We start from the raw sequence: 16,422 nt of genomic DNA on the forward strand, positions 1-16,422 counted from the left end.
TAAGGGCCGCTATAAGTGAATTACCACTCAACACCCAATCCTCATCAGGGTTAGGTTTGCTGGAGAAGAGCCCAGGTTGTGATGGCAAATATGACATAGATTTGCCTAGAAACTGGCCTGTGCCCCAGTATTCGCTGAGTGTGCAGTTAATTACAGAAGAATAGAAGTATACTCTGCCCTGGAGAGGCTGGAAGACACCTGTGGGGGTTTTGAGGATTGTTGGGGATGTTTTGTACGGGAGCGGGAGCAACGGGTCATTGTTTAGTGTTGTGTCTGTTCATTAGGTCTGAGGTTTAGCTTGGTGACATCACCCCTAGGCCGGTGCACAGGACAGAGTTTTGACGGAGAGGAGCTAGTGTGGTGGACTTGGGATTGGTAGAGAGTTGAACCAGCAATGGTGCACAGTAGGCACATGCTCCGGATTGTGGTGGTGCCAGAGAAGGCAGCAGTTGTGAAGGTGGGGTTGTACACGGAGTACGCCGTGCAAGGTGCCGAGGCCGCAAAGGCTTGTAACAAGTGAAATATATATATATCCTTTGCAATTTAACCCTTCTTCCTTGACAGCGGATTATCAAAACCCTCAACTTGATGTCAGGTAAAAGCATAATGTCCCCCATTTACCAGGTAGTGATTGGGGGACCGAACCCCATTCAACAACTTTGCAAAGCCCTGCCACTGTACAAAAATAAAATCATTAAATATAGTGTACCGTGGTCCAAGAGCACTGAAAGGAAAGCAACAGGGCCATGGCCGCCTAGTGGCAGTTTCTCCAGGGACATGCAGCAATCGCTATTGACACACTTACAGGACACATAAGTGGAAGAAGTTGGCAAAACGCATGGCCATATTCGAATTACGGCGCGTATTCCAAGAAGTGGCGGCAGCCCAGTTATGGATGATGAACGAACAGGAGGTGAAGGAAGAGGAGCAAGACCCTTCCTCACCTCCTCCTGCCCCTTCTAGCATAGCATCCGATGACACAGAGGAGGACCAGGGAATATATCCACTCAAGAGAAAACCTGCAAACTACCGGGCAGCCCACCAACAGCGCTGAAATAAACGGGGAGGGATTGTAGCAAACAAAGGCATAGCTGAAGGGCACAGGGCTGGAGGAGTGGATAGCAGCACAAATACTCATGAAACCTAATGGGAAGACAACGGGATGGCAGAGGGAGCGATAAAGGCAGTAGAGGGCAGTAGTAGAACAGACCTGACTGTGCGGCTCAGGTAGAGGAAGAGGAATAGCGGGAGAAGGAGAGGATGGAGAAATTACAACGGGAGGAAAGGGAACGGAGAAGGGAGCAAGAGGAGGAGATTATGGATAAGGAGAGGGCGGAGAGAATCGAAAGAGAATGGAGGGAGAAGGAGAGAGAAGAATCGGAGAGAAAGGGGAAGGAAGAAAAAGAGGCAGAGCTGGCAGAATGGAGAAGGCAGCCAATAGAGCAGAAAACATATAAGTACGAAGAAAGGAAACAGAGGAAGTTGCAGATAGACAAGTTGGCGCGGGAGTGAGTGCAGAGGGAGGAGGATAAGCGAGCAACAAGGGTGGCTAGGGAGCAGACTGCACTAGAATGGGAAAGAAAGAAATGGAAGGAGGAGAAGTGAATGGAACCGGCCAGCTCAGAAGTGCATGCAGACAGCTCGGGTGGACACTGCGCAGCACGCCTAGGACTATGGAAGGGGGAAAGCAAATACAATTTAGTGGATATTGATCTGGTTATACCTGTAGTGATAAACAGTACCCGCACCCCCCTGGGATCCAGGGCTTTGTGCAAAGTAAATTACTCCTAATTACCTTCCCAAACAAATAAGGTTTAAGACGCACGATGAACTCAGTCTGGAAAAAAGCCAATCACAGAGAATATATGATGCTTGCATTTATTATCTACAGTGTCTAATGAGAACTAAGCAGCAATTTACAATAATGTGGAAATAGAAAGTGCAAGCTGTATAATGCCAATTGTCAATCACAGATGAATTTGCAATTATTTTGTCTTACGCTCCTAATAAAATGTAGATGAAGGTACGATCAGATCACACCCGGGACCCTCGCCGCTACAGGTGCCCGGCACTCCTCGGGAGAGGAGGGGAGGACTGGCCAAGCCCCCACAGTCCTACACCAGAGCGGGGATGTGATGCTAGGAGTCTCGGCCCAGATAGTGCACAGCTGGTCGTCCAGGCACTGTTCCTCTTGGTACGCGCGTCTCCCCAACAGTCCAGGATGAGTCCCTCCTTCCCTGGTCCAAGTATAGTTCTCTTATTAGGGGCTGCACGTCAATCATCATGACGTGTCAGCTCTTCGAGAAGCTTCTAGGCTCACCCTTCCGGGCAGTAAACATGTTTTCGCTTGGAAAGTTACAAGACTGGAAACAGCCAGTCTTGGCTCCCAGGCTTCGGGCACTGTGTTTTGAGAAGATCTGACATTCTTGCCTTATCAGTGCACCTGACTCGCAGAGCGAAGACGAGCAAAGCTGTGCAAAGCTGTGCCTGGCTCCCAAGGGCTGCGTAGAGCCTCTTGCAAATGCTAGATGTTTTATGTCTTCAGGAAAGGCCTTCGCAATGAACCCCTTGCAAGCATGCAGGCTCACCCATATCGAGAGGCCTGGTTGATATCAGCATTTTCCTCCACGCTTCGAATAGGCTCTAATACACACAAGACAGCTCAGTGGGTTAGTGCAAGTGCAGGTTACTGCAAGCGCCTAGCAGCTTATCACGACATTCCACCCCTTTCGAAGTGAGGCCTGAAAATGCTGACTCAGTTCCATGATTTGGAAGCATGTACGGTGTGCTGTAGGCCGATTAAGCGTTTCTCTAGCGCAGTCATTCTAGTATAAAGGAAAGACATTCTGCGCAAGAGCCCAATGAAATCGATAAGGATGAATATTAGGGAAATCAGCAACAACAGCAATGGATGCAGCATTATATTAAGCAGCTTAGTGGAGGAGAGAGACCAACCAGTGAATACATCCCACCAGTGGTGAGTAGTAACTGATTGCAGATGGTCAGCAGTTTTGATTAATTGGTTTCTGTCTATTATCAGCTTGTACTCTGCAGAAATAACTGAGGTAGCTAGCGTCTGGAAATCTTTCCAAGCAGTTTGGGCAAACTGTCTAATAGCTTGAAGCCGTGCAGTAATCACCCCATAGGATAGAGTCCAGTTAAGCAAATGCGTGAGCTCAGCATGCAGAGTAGTGTGAGACCACTGAGTTAAAGAATATAAGGTATGAGTAACAATGTCTAACAAAAGACCTGAGGATTCCCTAATAGCTTATAATTGTTAATAAGCAAGGAATGATTAGTAACTACGCAAGCTTTATGCTGATCTATCTGGAAGATGTCAGTCCCATTATTGTGATATTGCATCCAGGTGCACTCGCCTGCTACCAGATGCATGCATGGGTCCGGAACCCTCCCAGTTAGGGGACACACCCACCCCTGATCCCAGGGCATGCAGGTGTGACTGTGGATGGTGTAGTTTTGGCTGTCTAACCATTCCCCTCGTATTTGCGGAACCCACCAGAAACCATTGATTTTCATAGGCAATACTATAAAAGGACACCATATTTCTAGAGCATAAGCGGTCCTACTAACTTGCATTAACGCATGGCATGTGTTATTCATGCAATCAAAAGCAAGCGGTTTAATCCATATGTTTGCTGGTAACTGTAGCTCTGTGTGCCAGTGGGTTGAAGATAGTCGCCCCCATTCGGAGCGGAAAGCCAACACCTGCTGATTTAGCAAAGTTTGCCATACAATGCATCGTGTGTCTTTAGCAGTCTTGTTGACCTGCCCTATGGCAGAGAAAATGTCTTCATAGCTGAAATTCTGCCACTTCCAGTGGTTGCCAATACTTGTAGCAGTGTTGCGCAGGGTAGGGCTTATCAATGGGCCCCACTGGGCATCAGAACCCATAGTGGCTAACTTGTTGCGTACAGTTTCTATGTCAAAAGCATTTAAAGCCCCCGTTCCCACTCCCGCTGCACCCGCAATCAATGAATCTAACCCCCTAGCTACGCGCAATTTGGTGATGGGCCATAGAAATTGACTCCATTTATAGCAGCTTGGTAGTACTAAGGAAACATTGCCTCGTGACAAATCTATGTCTAAGTGTACCTCTGTAATGATAGACGCGTGCATCACATGTCTGCAATTTAAATTTTGTCTTACTACTGTAAAATCTAGCATGTTCACAGTTTCTACTTTGTGTGATTTGAAAAACACCATCCTCCAAGTGGGATGCCTACCATATACAATATTGGTTTTTGATACAAACACCATACTACCATCTGGTAGAGGTTGTTTCAACGTACAATTGTATGAAAGGCATTTGGTCAAGTTATAGTCCAGAAAATCTTGGCTAGTACACTCGCTGCAGTTCTTGGGGCAAAAGAAACATGAAACATCAAACAAATTATTTGATCCATTCACTGAAACGTTTGAGCCTAAGATTTCATAAGCACCAGTCATATGAGTTAGTGACAAAAGGTGTCCGACAATGTGCCAATCTAGAACTCTTGCAGTTCCATGTGGATACTCATTTGTAACGCTTTTCTCACAGGTTACGGTGCGGTTGTAGTTATCACGCAGGACTGGAGCATCAGGTGTAGTGCATGCGATTCTCAGAGTCCATGTAGTGTCTTGCATCAACCCATTCTTTACAGAGAAAGCATTGGCTTGGCAGGCCAGGAACACCCTTAGCAAGGTAAGTCCCATCCCCTTCATACTGCTCTACGTTCGTGGTGTGAGCCTAGTAGCGGGAATATAAACAGGCACATCAGAATTATGCAAAAGTACAACATAAGTACTTCCAACACCTTGACTTAACACTTCCCCAGCCTCAGGTTTTTTGTTAGGATGGTGCACCCACACCTTTTTTCCCGTGCTACCGAAGCCTCCTTCCCCCCTCAATGTAGTGTCTGGGGATTGCTTGCTCTCTACCACTAGGGGAACAACTGCTCGCTCACAAATCAATTGTGCAATTCGGTGATATTTGGTTAATGGTACTGCAGATGCACCAGCATTATGTAAAAGTACCGAAACAGTCCCTCTATAATCAGGATCAATCACACCTCCCAATATGTCAATGCCTTGTTTCGCCAGGCTGGATCGTGCAGCAATGCGTCCATAAGTGCCAGCCGGCAATTTGATGCCAATACCCAGCGAGAGAGATTTGGTTTGCCCTGCCGGTATAACATCATCTTCACAGTTAGATAGATCAAGTCCAATGCTGCCTGCAGTGGCTTGCACAGGCAGCTTAGCTTCTTTGTCGGTTTTCCACACAAGAGTCTTTGTGGATTCCACTTTCTCACTTGTCAGTCTCACAAAGGGTGTCTGGCGATTTCCCAGTGGACGATTGTTCAGTTCAAACAGCGCTTGTGTCAGATGTTTGGACCACCCCTTGAGAGTGTGAGTCTTAGTCAGCTTCTTTATTTGTTGCTTGAGCAGCCCATTGCTACGTTCCACCAGAGCAGAGGATTCTGGGTACCGCCTAATGTGCAGTGTCCAGCAAAATGGCTGCCTTGGTCTGATTGGATTTCATCCGGGATGCCATAGTGTCTGATGAGGTATTCCATGCCTTGCAAGGTAGCCCGTTGATCTGCATGGGTGGCTGGATAAGCTAATAGCAGTCCAGAGTATGTGTCTACCATGGTCAACAGATAATGCTTTCCATTCTCGGGCGGTAAAGGGCCAATGTAGTCAACTTGCCATACGATAGCAGCTCTTTCACCTCTTCTCAAAGGGCCTTGAGGCTTCCTCTCCAGAGGGTAGTGCTTCACTTTGCAGCACACGGAACATTGGGAGGCAGCTTGTCTGGCTTGATCCATGGTAATGGGCAATTGTCTCCTTTTTGCCCATTGATAAATTCCTGTTTGCCCTAGATGCCCTGAGGTTTGGTGTGCCCAATCCGCCATCCCTTGCAGCACCTCAGCTTCTTGTGGTGTTGTTACTGGGCGAATCTTTGCCATTTGGTCCACTTCATTGTTGAACAGGGCAGCCAGTGAGGTGTCGGGGGGCATGTGTGCATCGACATGCCCAATGCAGATTTTGCACCTCTCACCTTTGCACCACATCTCTTCCCAGATGTCTGGCCCTCCCCAGATCGGAGTGTTCTTGATCTGCCAGCCGTCTCTTCTCCATTTCGGGGCCCAATGTGTCAGGCCTTGATATGTGGCCCAACTGTCTGTGTATATGTATGCAGTCTCTGTTTCCTTCACCTGTTCAATCACGGAGGCCACCGCCTGCAGTTCAGCATATTGACTTGATCCTCCCACACCTTCTCTCATTAGTAGTGTTTCTCGGTGGGGCTGGAATGCAACAGCTTGCCAGTGTCTTTGCCCTTTATCATACTTTGCGGTGCCGTCCGTGAACCATGCAGACTTTTGTTCTTCCTCTGTCAATGTATCATAGGCGGGTGCGTCTTTGAAGGGAGATTCTGGCAACGCCACAGGGGTGTTTGGATCAGGCATCGCTTCCAGATCTACTGCCTCCAGGATTTGTTCTTGCAGTCTGGAAACCCCTGTGTGGCCAGCTTTCGCACGTTGCTGTAAATACCATTTTCATTTGACATGAGTGGCGTCTTGTGCTCTGCCACTTTTCCCGCTTGCAGCAGTGTCGCGCACCCAGCCCATGATCAGAATTTCCGTGCAAATTGTCACTGGTTGCTCGCCTGTGATTCTTTCAGTCTCAACTAGACCCCAGTACACTGCAGCAACTTGTTTCTCAAGCGGAGTGTATCTTGTCATAGGATCTGTGAGCTTCCTTGACCAGAACCCTTGTGGCACTCTTTTCTGTCCTTGCTTTTGCCACAGGCTTCACACAGCCACGTCATTGTAGACAAGAATTTCCAGTTCAAAAGGATCAATTTTGTTATGGGTCCCTGCGTGATGTAATTTTGCAACGCGTCTTTAGCCTGTTTGAAGGAAGCCTGTTGCTCTAGGCCCCATGTAAAGTCATGTTTCTTTCTGGTGACTTTGTAAATGGGTTTCAGTATCAGGCTTAAATGAGGTATGTGATTTCTCCAAAAACCCATTAACCCAATAAATCTTTGCGCCTCTTTTTTATCTGCTGGTGGAGCCATCTGCTGAACCATATCAATTACCGGGTCGGGAATTTTCTTAACTGACCCAGACCAGATTGCACCTAGAAATTTCACCTCTTGGGCAGGCCCCTGTACCTTTTTGGGATTTATGGCCCACCCCCGATTTTGCATGTGTGTGATCAACTTTTCAGCAGCTTTTTCTACATGTTCTTTCTCAGCACTGGTCAGCATGATGTCATCAATGTAATGAGCAATATATACATCATCCAACTGCACCATCTTTAAGTCTCTGGCAATCAATCCATGAGTGGGACTATGCACATACCCCTGGGGCAATTTAGTAAAGGTAAATTGTCTGTCCCCCCAAGTGATTGCAAATTGGTCTTGTGATTCAGTGTCAATATCAATGGAGAAAAATGCATTGGCCAGGTCAAGGACCACATGCCATTCACCCACTTCTTTCGTAAGGTTTTCAATCAGAGTGATGATGTCTGGCACCGCCGCAGCTAAGGGCGGCACCTTCTTGATCAAAATGCGGTAAACAATCGTCAGACACCACGCCCCATCTGGGCGGCGGACAGGCCAGATCGGCGAGTTGAATGGGCTGACTGCCGGCCTCATTATGCCAGCTTTCACCAATGACTCAATAGTTTCACCAATCTCTTTATGTCCTCCTGGCAACCGGTACTGTTTCATGCACACTGGCTCAGCAGGAGGAGGTAAATGCAAGGGGGTCCATTTGGCATGCCACAACGGGGTTAACAACTCTCACATGGATTTTTCGATTACCAAAAACAAATTCACCTAAATCTGTAGTCACACTTTTGCCCAACAACACATCCATGCCAAGGATGTACTCCGGTATATCTGCAATCAAAACATTTGCTGTGAAAGGCAATCCCTCACCAATTGACATTTTTACATTAAAGGCTTTTGCAACAGTTTCTGCTCCCCCATAACCATTGACCAAAACTCTGGGACCAGATAATTTACTGGGATTGCCATTCAGAATGGTCACCTCAGCTCGTGTGTCTAATAGAGCCAAGACATGTTTTACTTTCTCATCCAAATACAATGTAAGTGGCACAAAAGGGCGTCTGTCTCTGGGGCTAGTTCTCTTTATTAACCGTACCTAAAAGACAGAGCCAGCCCTTCAATCAAAAATGGGATCTGGGACCTCCCACTTGTCCTTTGCCAAATCAGGGTAACCTTTTGCTCGCACTTTGGGCTTCAACACCTCTTCTTCAGAGGGTGCAGAGGGCTTAGTTTTTCCCGATCCCTGTTTTCTCAATTTCTTCCATTTCTCAAGCAGCACAGATGTGGGTTTACCGTCTATCTCTTCCCTTGGAATTCCCGCTTTTAGCAGGTCCACCCACATTTGTCTGCGTGTGATCTCAACAGTATCAGTTTTCTCTTTAGACTTTACATTTTTGTCACGCTTTTTCTCTGAATCATTACTTGCAGCCACTAGACGCGCTGCTTTACGCACATTCAGCCCTTCCAATTGCCCTAACAGAAGTGCCACTTCACCAATGGCTTTGACTTGCGCTGGACCCAGCAATGAAAGCAATGCGCCCTTCATGTGACTCGGTGCATTTCTTAACAAACGTGCGTGCATGCCAGCTGTAAACAACTCAATGTCAGGCCCTGCAAAATTTGCACTGTACAGTGCACACTGTAAACCCATCTCTCTGAGCTGATCTGTTGCTTCAGTTAGTGACTGCCAACCACCCCAAGTCTCTTCCATATCCATTGGACTCCCATACAAAGTCAATAGGGCAGTCTGAAGCCAATTAAACAAGGAATGAGAGCCTTGCTGACCGAGCGCACTGCGCACTATCTGTCCCAACATTACATTAGTAGTGAGTGAACCCATCTTTAACAGTTCTTCTGGGGTTAAGAAAATACTATCGGCACCCATGTCCCAGAGGCGAAGGTACCACCTCAGAAGTGCTTCACCTGGCCTCTGTCTAAATAACTTAGCAATCTCTAAAAGCTCTGTCTGTGTATAATCACGGACAATCATAGTATTCTGAATATTTGCACCGCCAGCTTGGCCTTTTGACTTGTTAGTGATTAACGGCCGCGCTGGATAAACACATTTCTTTGGAGCACATTCCAGCTCCTCTTCGTCAGAACAATCTAACTCTGCAAGCCTGACTTCAACAGATTCATTCCAGTCATATGCTTGCTCAGTTTAGCTGTCACTGACTTCACCCGACCATAAATTTGGGTCCCAGTTATCTTTCCTAATTAGCGCGCAAATCCTTATCTTTGACGGATTGCCCGCCGCTGTCTGCGCTTGTGCGTGGCTACACGCACAGCTAAAGAGGCACACCTGTCCTCCATCTGATCAGCCCGCTTAACGGACGACTCAAGGGTCTCTCTCATAATGATTTGTTGCTCCTGGAGCAGGGAAATCTCATCAGTTAATTTGCGAATCTGCGCATCTTTAAGCAATTCATTCTCATGCACCTTTCTGAGCGCCTGCAGGAATAACCAGCCTGTGTTTCCTGCTGCCTTTAGCTCCCTTCTGCATTTCTCAAGCGGTAAACTCTCCAAGCACTTACTAATTACAGCTGGGGAAACATCATTTTCAAGCATGTGCCATGCCCTCAGTGCCGAGTACCGATGCAAAATATCTGCCACACCCGACCAAGCGTTTGATGCCGGCCATCCTGGGATGTGACAGAGTGCACTATCCTCCCCATTGCATTCATCTTTTGCATGTTTTTTCCAGAAAGGCATTGGGCCTCATTACGACCCAGGCGGTAAGTTACCGCCTGGGCCGTGACTTTACCACCATGGCGTAAACTACGTTTACGCCATGGTGGTTGGCGGACTTACCGCCCCATTCCGAGGTCGGCGGGGCGGTAAGTCCCCAATCCCCATTTACCCTTCCCCATTCCCATTTTTGCCCCATAGGGCATAATGGGAGTGGGGAAGGCGTTAATTACGCCACCGTAAATTACGGTGGCGTAATTAACATCAAGTTCCCTTACCGCCATGGTTTTTTACTCCCGCTAGAAGCAGGTGTAAAATCCGCCATGGCGGAAAGGGAACTCGTGATTGGCGGTAAGGGGTCGGCGCAGCTAACGCTGGCGCTAACCCCTTACCGCCAGGGTCGTAATGAGGCCCATTGTGCTCGTAAACCCTGCTGACAGCGCCAAATGTAGTGATAAACAGTACCCGCACCCCCCTGGGATCCAGCCCTTTGTGCAAAGTAAATCACTCCTAATTACCTTCCCACACAAATAAGGTTTAAGACGCACAATGAACTCAGTCTAGAAAAAAGCCAATCACACAGAATATATGATGCTTGCATTTATTATCAACAGTGTCTAATGAGAACTAAGCAGCAATTTACAATAATGTGGAAATAGAAAGTGCAAGCTGTATAATGCCAATTGTCAATCACAGATGAATATGCAATTATTTTGTCTTACGCTCCTAATAAAATGTAGATGAAGGTACGATCAGATCAGACCCGGCACCCTCACCGCTACAGGTGCCCGGCACTCCTCAGGAGAGGAGGGGAGGACTGGCCAAGCCCGTACAGTCCTACACCAGAGCGGGGATGTGATGCTAGGAGTTTCGGCCCAGATAGTGCACAGCTGGTCGTCCAGGCACTGTTCCTCTTGGTACGCGCGTCTCCCCAACAGCCCAGGATGAGTCCCTCCTTCCCTGGTCCAAGTATAGTTCTCTTATTAGGGGCTGCACGTCAATCATCATGACGTGTCAGCCATTCGAGAAGCTTCTAGGCTCACCCTTCCGGGCAGTAATTATGTTTTCGCTTTGAAAGTTACAAGACTGGAAACAGCCAGTCTTGGCTCCCAGGCTTCGGGCACTGTGTTTTGAGAAGATCTGACATTCTTGCCTTATCAGTGCACCTGACTCGCAGAGCGAAGACGAGCAAAGCTGTGCTTGGCTCCCAAGGGCTGCGTAGAGCCTCTTGCAAATGCTAGATGTTTTATGTCTTCAGGAAAGGCCTTCACAATTAACCCCTTGCAAGCATGCAGGCTCACCCAGTTCGAGAGGCCTGGTTGATGTCAGCATTTTCCTCCACACTTCGAATAGTCTCTAATACACACAAGATAGCTCAGTGGGTTAGTGCAAGTGCAGGTTACTGCAAGTGCCTAGCAGCTTATCACGACAATACCGCACAACCCTGACTCTACATCACGCAAGTTGAGTTCCTTAGACGACTTCTGTAGTGACATGGGCACAGAATCTGACGACGAGGACAGACATGACAAGGATGAGAGGGGAGGGCACAGCAAACTCTACCTTACGAGGACAGGTGACAGGCCATCATGGGAATACAGGTCTTACAGACAGCGGGAATAGGGGTTGGACCAAGGGGAACCGAAACTACACACCCCAGACAAGTGGACAGCACAAAATGCATACATTTCCAGACTGAGGGATCTTCCAGGGCATAGGAGAGAGGAAACAGTGCTGGCACATTCTAGGGGGTGACTTTCTCTAGCATACGAAGAAACAAAACGGTTACCCATACTAAAGCCCACTGAGATATGAGACATTGAGGGTGAGAGAGGGCCTATTCAGATCAGGCAGTATCGAAGGACACCAGAGGAGAGGGCAGCATACTCACAGAAGCCCCTACTAGATAGGGGAGGGACAAGGCCTCAGTATGGACCCTGGAAACACACAGACAAGGAAAATATTAAATGTAGACTACCCTCACTAAGTGCGGGAGCTGGGAAGTGGATATATGAAATGGAGAAATTGACAGCGGGCCACAGGCTGGCAGTGGGCAACGTTAAGGGGTTATTAGTATCAATACTTGGTGACTCGGCTGATGACATATGGAAGAGGGCGAGGTTCCCAGGGGTGACCATACAGAACACAGCACATGACGGGTCACCATTCGCAAATTGTAGAGCAGCAGTGTGGCAAGCATTATGGACACAGTACCCAGACACCTCAGACATAGGGGCAATTACGTCTCGCAAGATGCGTGACTGTGAAGATCCCGTTGAGTACATTCAAGCCATTCAAGAGCTTTGGCACCTCAGAACTCAAGAGCCGTGGGACAAAATGATAGCAATCTTTTATCACATCGTGCTGCAGGGATCCCCAGAGCCTGTGCAGAAGAGCTTGAAGAAATTGGTGGGGATGGAAGCAAATGGCCAGAGATACAGCTCACAATAGTACACCATTGCAGGATGCTGCAGGAGAAGGTCAAACAAAAGGCTGATGAGACTAAGTTAGTTCAAAAGAAGCTATCAAAATATGCCATGGAAGGAGCAGTAATAACTAGTCCTGCACCACAGGCACAAGCCCCAGCACCACAGCAACAGTATTAACAACAGCAATCACCACAGTTCCCAACGCCTGTTCAGATGGATTTCTGAACTCTGACTATGTGTCCTAGATAGGAGTAATCTGAAATGCCTTTGCTAGTGTGCAACACTGGATACCTTCAGTCCTATCTCACCGCTGTAAAACAATTTGTTAAGATGGATTTCTGAACTCTGACCTGGTGGGCAGAGGTTCAGGAGGCCAGCCTAGTTTCTTGGAACAGGATAACCTTCTGGACAAGCTAGACCAATCAAGGTAGCTTGGCGGTGGTCAAGACTAGGTCTCAGGAGGGGTGAGGGTGACTGAAAGACCTCAATGAGCACACAGAATAAAGGACACTTGCAAATCACTCCTAGTCAGGTGTAGTTATATTAAAAATACAAATATATTTATTCAAGGCCTTTGAACATCAACACATAATAATAATCACAGTAATACTAATAAACCAACACAATCCTATCAAATCACATATATACAAGACTAAGGGGCCTAAAGGGTTAAATGCACGAAATGGTGCACACGGTAGTGCAGATGGGCGAAACGGGTTCTATTCAGGGGTATGTAGCAGCCCAGGAAGGTGGGTGAGGTGATAAAGAATAAGTTCCCACTATTCTTGGAGGGTCTCCCCTTGAGGGCAGAACAGGTTCCAAAAGTTGGGAATAGTTTGCTAGTACACACTAGCAGTGGAAAGGAGAGGGGCCCTCAGGGGCCACATGTGTGTAAAAATTGATGGATGTGCTAGGGGCCACCGGTAAGGGTCGTTAGTACTCAACGCCCCTATGTGCACTCCGGGCCAAACTTCGGCAGTCAAGTCCACTTCAGTTGCCGGTTCAAATGCGGCAATTTCTGTGACTCTGTGACTTTCAGCGCCAAAGCTACAGTGTTGATTCCCAAACAGGACAGTGGCGATTTCTCTGCTCCTGGTGAATGTACCAGGACAGTTTCACCATAGCAGGCTTCAGGGGCAAGAGGGGCACAGCAGCAGTGCACCTGCAAAGTTCGTCACCACTGCTGGGTGGCACGGTAACCGCGTGCACTGCGGTTCGGGCTCTCTCTCTTTACTCCAGACCTGGGAACGCCAAGAGTACAGAATTCAGTATGAGTGTGCCGTGAACACAGAGCTTACGGGATTCCAAGTTTTGAGGGCCTCCTCAAAACAGCGGCGGAGACAGAGCAAAGGTCCTGTGTAAGCTGGTCAGCCCACTGGTTGGCCCAGGGACACCTCCGAGAAGGCTTACCTGCAGGGTTTGATGAAAGTGCAGAGAATAGTTGATCCCAGTATTCCAATGGGTTGAAGCATCTTCACAGACCTTCTAGTTCGATCAGATGCAGAGGGGTCCAGTGGGACAACAGCGGGCTCAGGGTGCCAAACTTTCCTGCGGGTCACCAGCGGTTCCTTGACTGAGCTTCTTGGTTTCAGGATATTTGGATCCTATCCTTCGTTCAGTGAGAACTCCAGAGATCGACCTGGTATGGCTGTTTGAGGCCTTCTCTTATCCAAAGTCTCCTTCGCGCCAAAACGAAGAGGACCCAATGGGAGATCTGCTCACATACAGGCACACCATACGTGGACCAATCACGGACCACGGTGGTCCCAGGCATTCACAGCACACCAGACTCTCTGGTACCCAGGATGTGTATTGGAACTAGACATTCCAGCCCACAACCTGGAGGCGCACACACAAGGCATGCAGAAGCCCACGAAAGCTTGGCGTTTCATGGGAGAATGCATGCCCAAATAAGGACTGACCCGGGTCGACTTGACCTGGGGTAGGTGAAGGGGCAAGATGGCCAAAGGACAGGACAAAGAATCTCATGGCATGGCCATTTTGGGGCCAGGCTGCCTATTTGTGCCAAACGTGGTTAATGCAGTTTCCATGTCAGGAAAGGGGTAAAAATTCATGAAAAGATAAGCTGCCACCAGCCCTGTCCGAGGCACCTCTGCACTTCTCCTAAAAAATCCTTCGAGAGTATCTAGGGCCTTTGGAAATGACTAAGAGACCCAAGTGCACTGTACTGTAAGGTACATTGTGCACTTTCTACATGTTGCAAAAAAGTTGCAACACTGACAAGGACTAAGGGAAACAAAGTCTCCCAGGACTGACTGTCTTTAAGGGCATGTCAGTTTCCCCATAACAAAGTGAGCCCAGCGGAGCCCAGTGGAGTGCAGCAGATGGCTGGGCTCCATTGGTAAAGTCAGACTATGGTGTTTTAAACAAAGCAAAACGTTGGGGGGTTCACAACTGGGGGAAAATTGCACATGAAATGGAAATCTTTCCTAACACTCGCCCCTCCCAGACCAAGGACAGGGGGAATTAATCCACCCCTGGATGAGTTTCTTGTTCAGGTCGGTTAAACATTCTGAACAACCCATCAGCATTGCTATGTTGGACACCTGGCCTATGTTCAATAGTGAAGTCAAAGCCTTGCAGACTTATGGACCACCTGAGCAACTTTGGATTCTCTCCTTTCATTCATGTTCATTAGCCACTTTAAGGGTTTATGGTCAGTTTGCACAGTGAAGAGGGTCCCATGGAGGTAGGGCCTCAGCTTCCTTAGGGCCCACACAACAGAGAAACATTCTTTCTCTACTGTGGACCATCTGAGCTCTCTGTCCTTAAGATGGCGACTAATGAAGCCAATAGGGTGTTCCTTACCCTTCTCATCTACTTGTGATAGTACATCTCCTAACCCAGTGTCAGAGGCATCTGTCTGCACAATAAAAGGTATTTGGTAATCAGGGGCCCTGAGAACAGGGGCCTGGTACAAGTAAGCCACTGAAGGCCTTCCCGCAATCTTCAGACCAAGTTACCTTGTTGGGTTTCTTAGGAGTGGTGAGCACAGTCAGAGGGACAGCTATGGTGCCATAGTCTGCAATGAAATTCCTGTAGTATCCAGTGAGTCCTAAAAGGCACTCACTTGGGTCTGTTCAGTGGGGGTAGGCCAGTTTGGTACTGCTTGTACTTTACTGGTTAGAGGCTGTGTCATGATTCCTGCCCCTCATGTCCCCAGCCCTCCAAGATGTCAGGCTGGAGCCAGGCCACAATCACCTACATGGCCCTCAAGGGCCTCTCCATCCCTCCAAAGACCCACTTAGAGTCAGACTTAGCGCTTGTGGCACCAGACTCACCCACTCCCATAGGATAACATTGGGGATTGGACTTGTAGTGCATTGATGTGGACAAGATGGATGCCCCAACATATTTCAGTTCCCAGAACTGCATGTGCGGTCTAGTCTCTTGGGAGTGGTACAGCCCAGAGACACCTGGGATACCCAGAGACTATTTAAGCCACAGCCAGGCTGAGAAATATGCTTTGCGTTTTCTGCACCTGCAGCGTGACACTGACCGTGTTCGGATCGGTATCCAGTAGGCCTGCATCTTTCTTCTGCGCTCAGCTCCGGCAAGAACAAGAACACCGCTAGGAACAGCTTTACATTGCGGTGCTTCTGCCCATCATTCATCCGTCCTTCTGTTCTGCGGGCATCTTCGGCGGTGTCATTCCCATCCCGGCATGCCGCTTCCTAAGGAAAAGGGAAAAGAACAGAAAAAAGGCATTAGTAAGCATTCTGCAAATCTTCGCTTATTTTTAAATACTGTACGAGCTTCAAACGCTTACCTGAATCCCAGCCGCTCTGGGGGAACTCTGTCTCCGGAACTTCTCATCCATCTGTAAGAGGGAAAAGACACTCCAGGTTAGCATGGAAACATCTAGAAGCGCCGCATACCGCGCTTACCCACCGCATTTGTTCTTCATAACTGGCATCCACGCTGAAAACGTTGCCGCACCTAAAAGACACAGAAAAAGAACTCAGTTCAATACAAATACGAAAGGGGTGCATCGCGCATCGCGCTCTCACTCACCTTCAGCGCTACTCATCTCAGCAGCACGCTGCCAGCCCCGGACGCCAGCCATCATCTGAGGAAGGAAAGGAACAAAGTTAGAGAACTGTTCAAAAGACTCATTATACTTACCTGTCAGACTCTTGCCAGTGAAGTAACTAGGCAGCAACAAGCCCGCATCAATCAACGCACCCCTATGCTGAAAGCAGGACAGAG

The sequence above is a fragment of the Ambystoma mexicanum genome, chromosome 1p (genome assembly GCF_040938575.1).
Source record: "Ambystoma mexicanum isolate Mex_15411 chromosome 1p, UKY_AmexF1_1, whole genome shotgun sequence".
Taxonomy (NCBI): Eukaryota; Metazoa; Chordata; class Amphibia; order Caudata; family Ambystomatidae; genus Ambystoma; species Ambystoma mexicanum.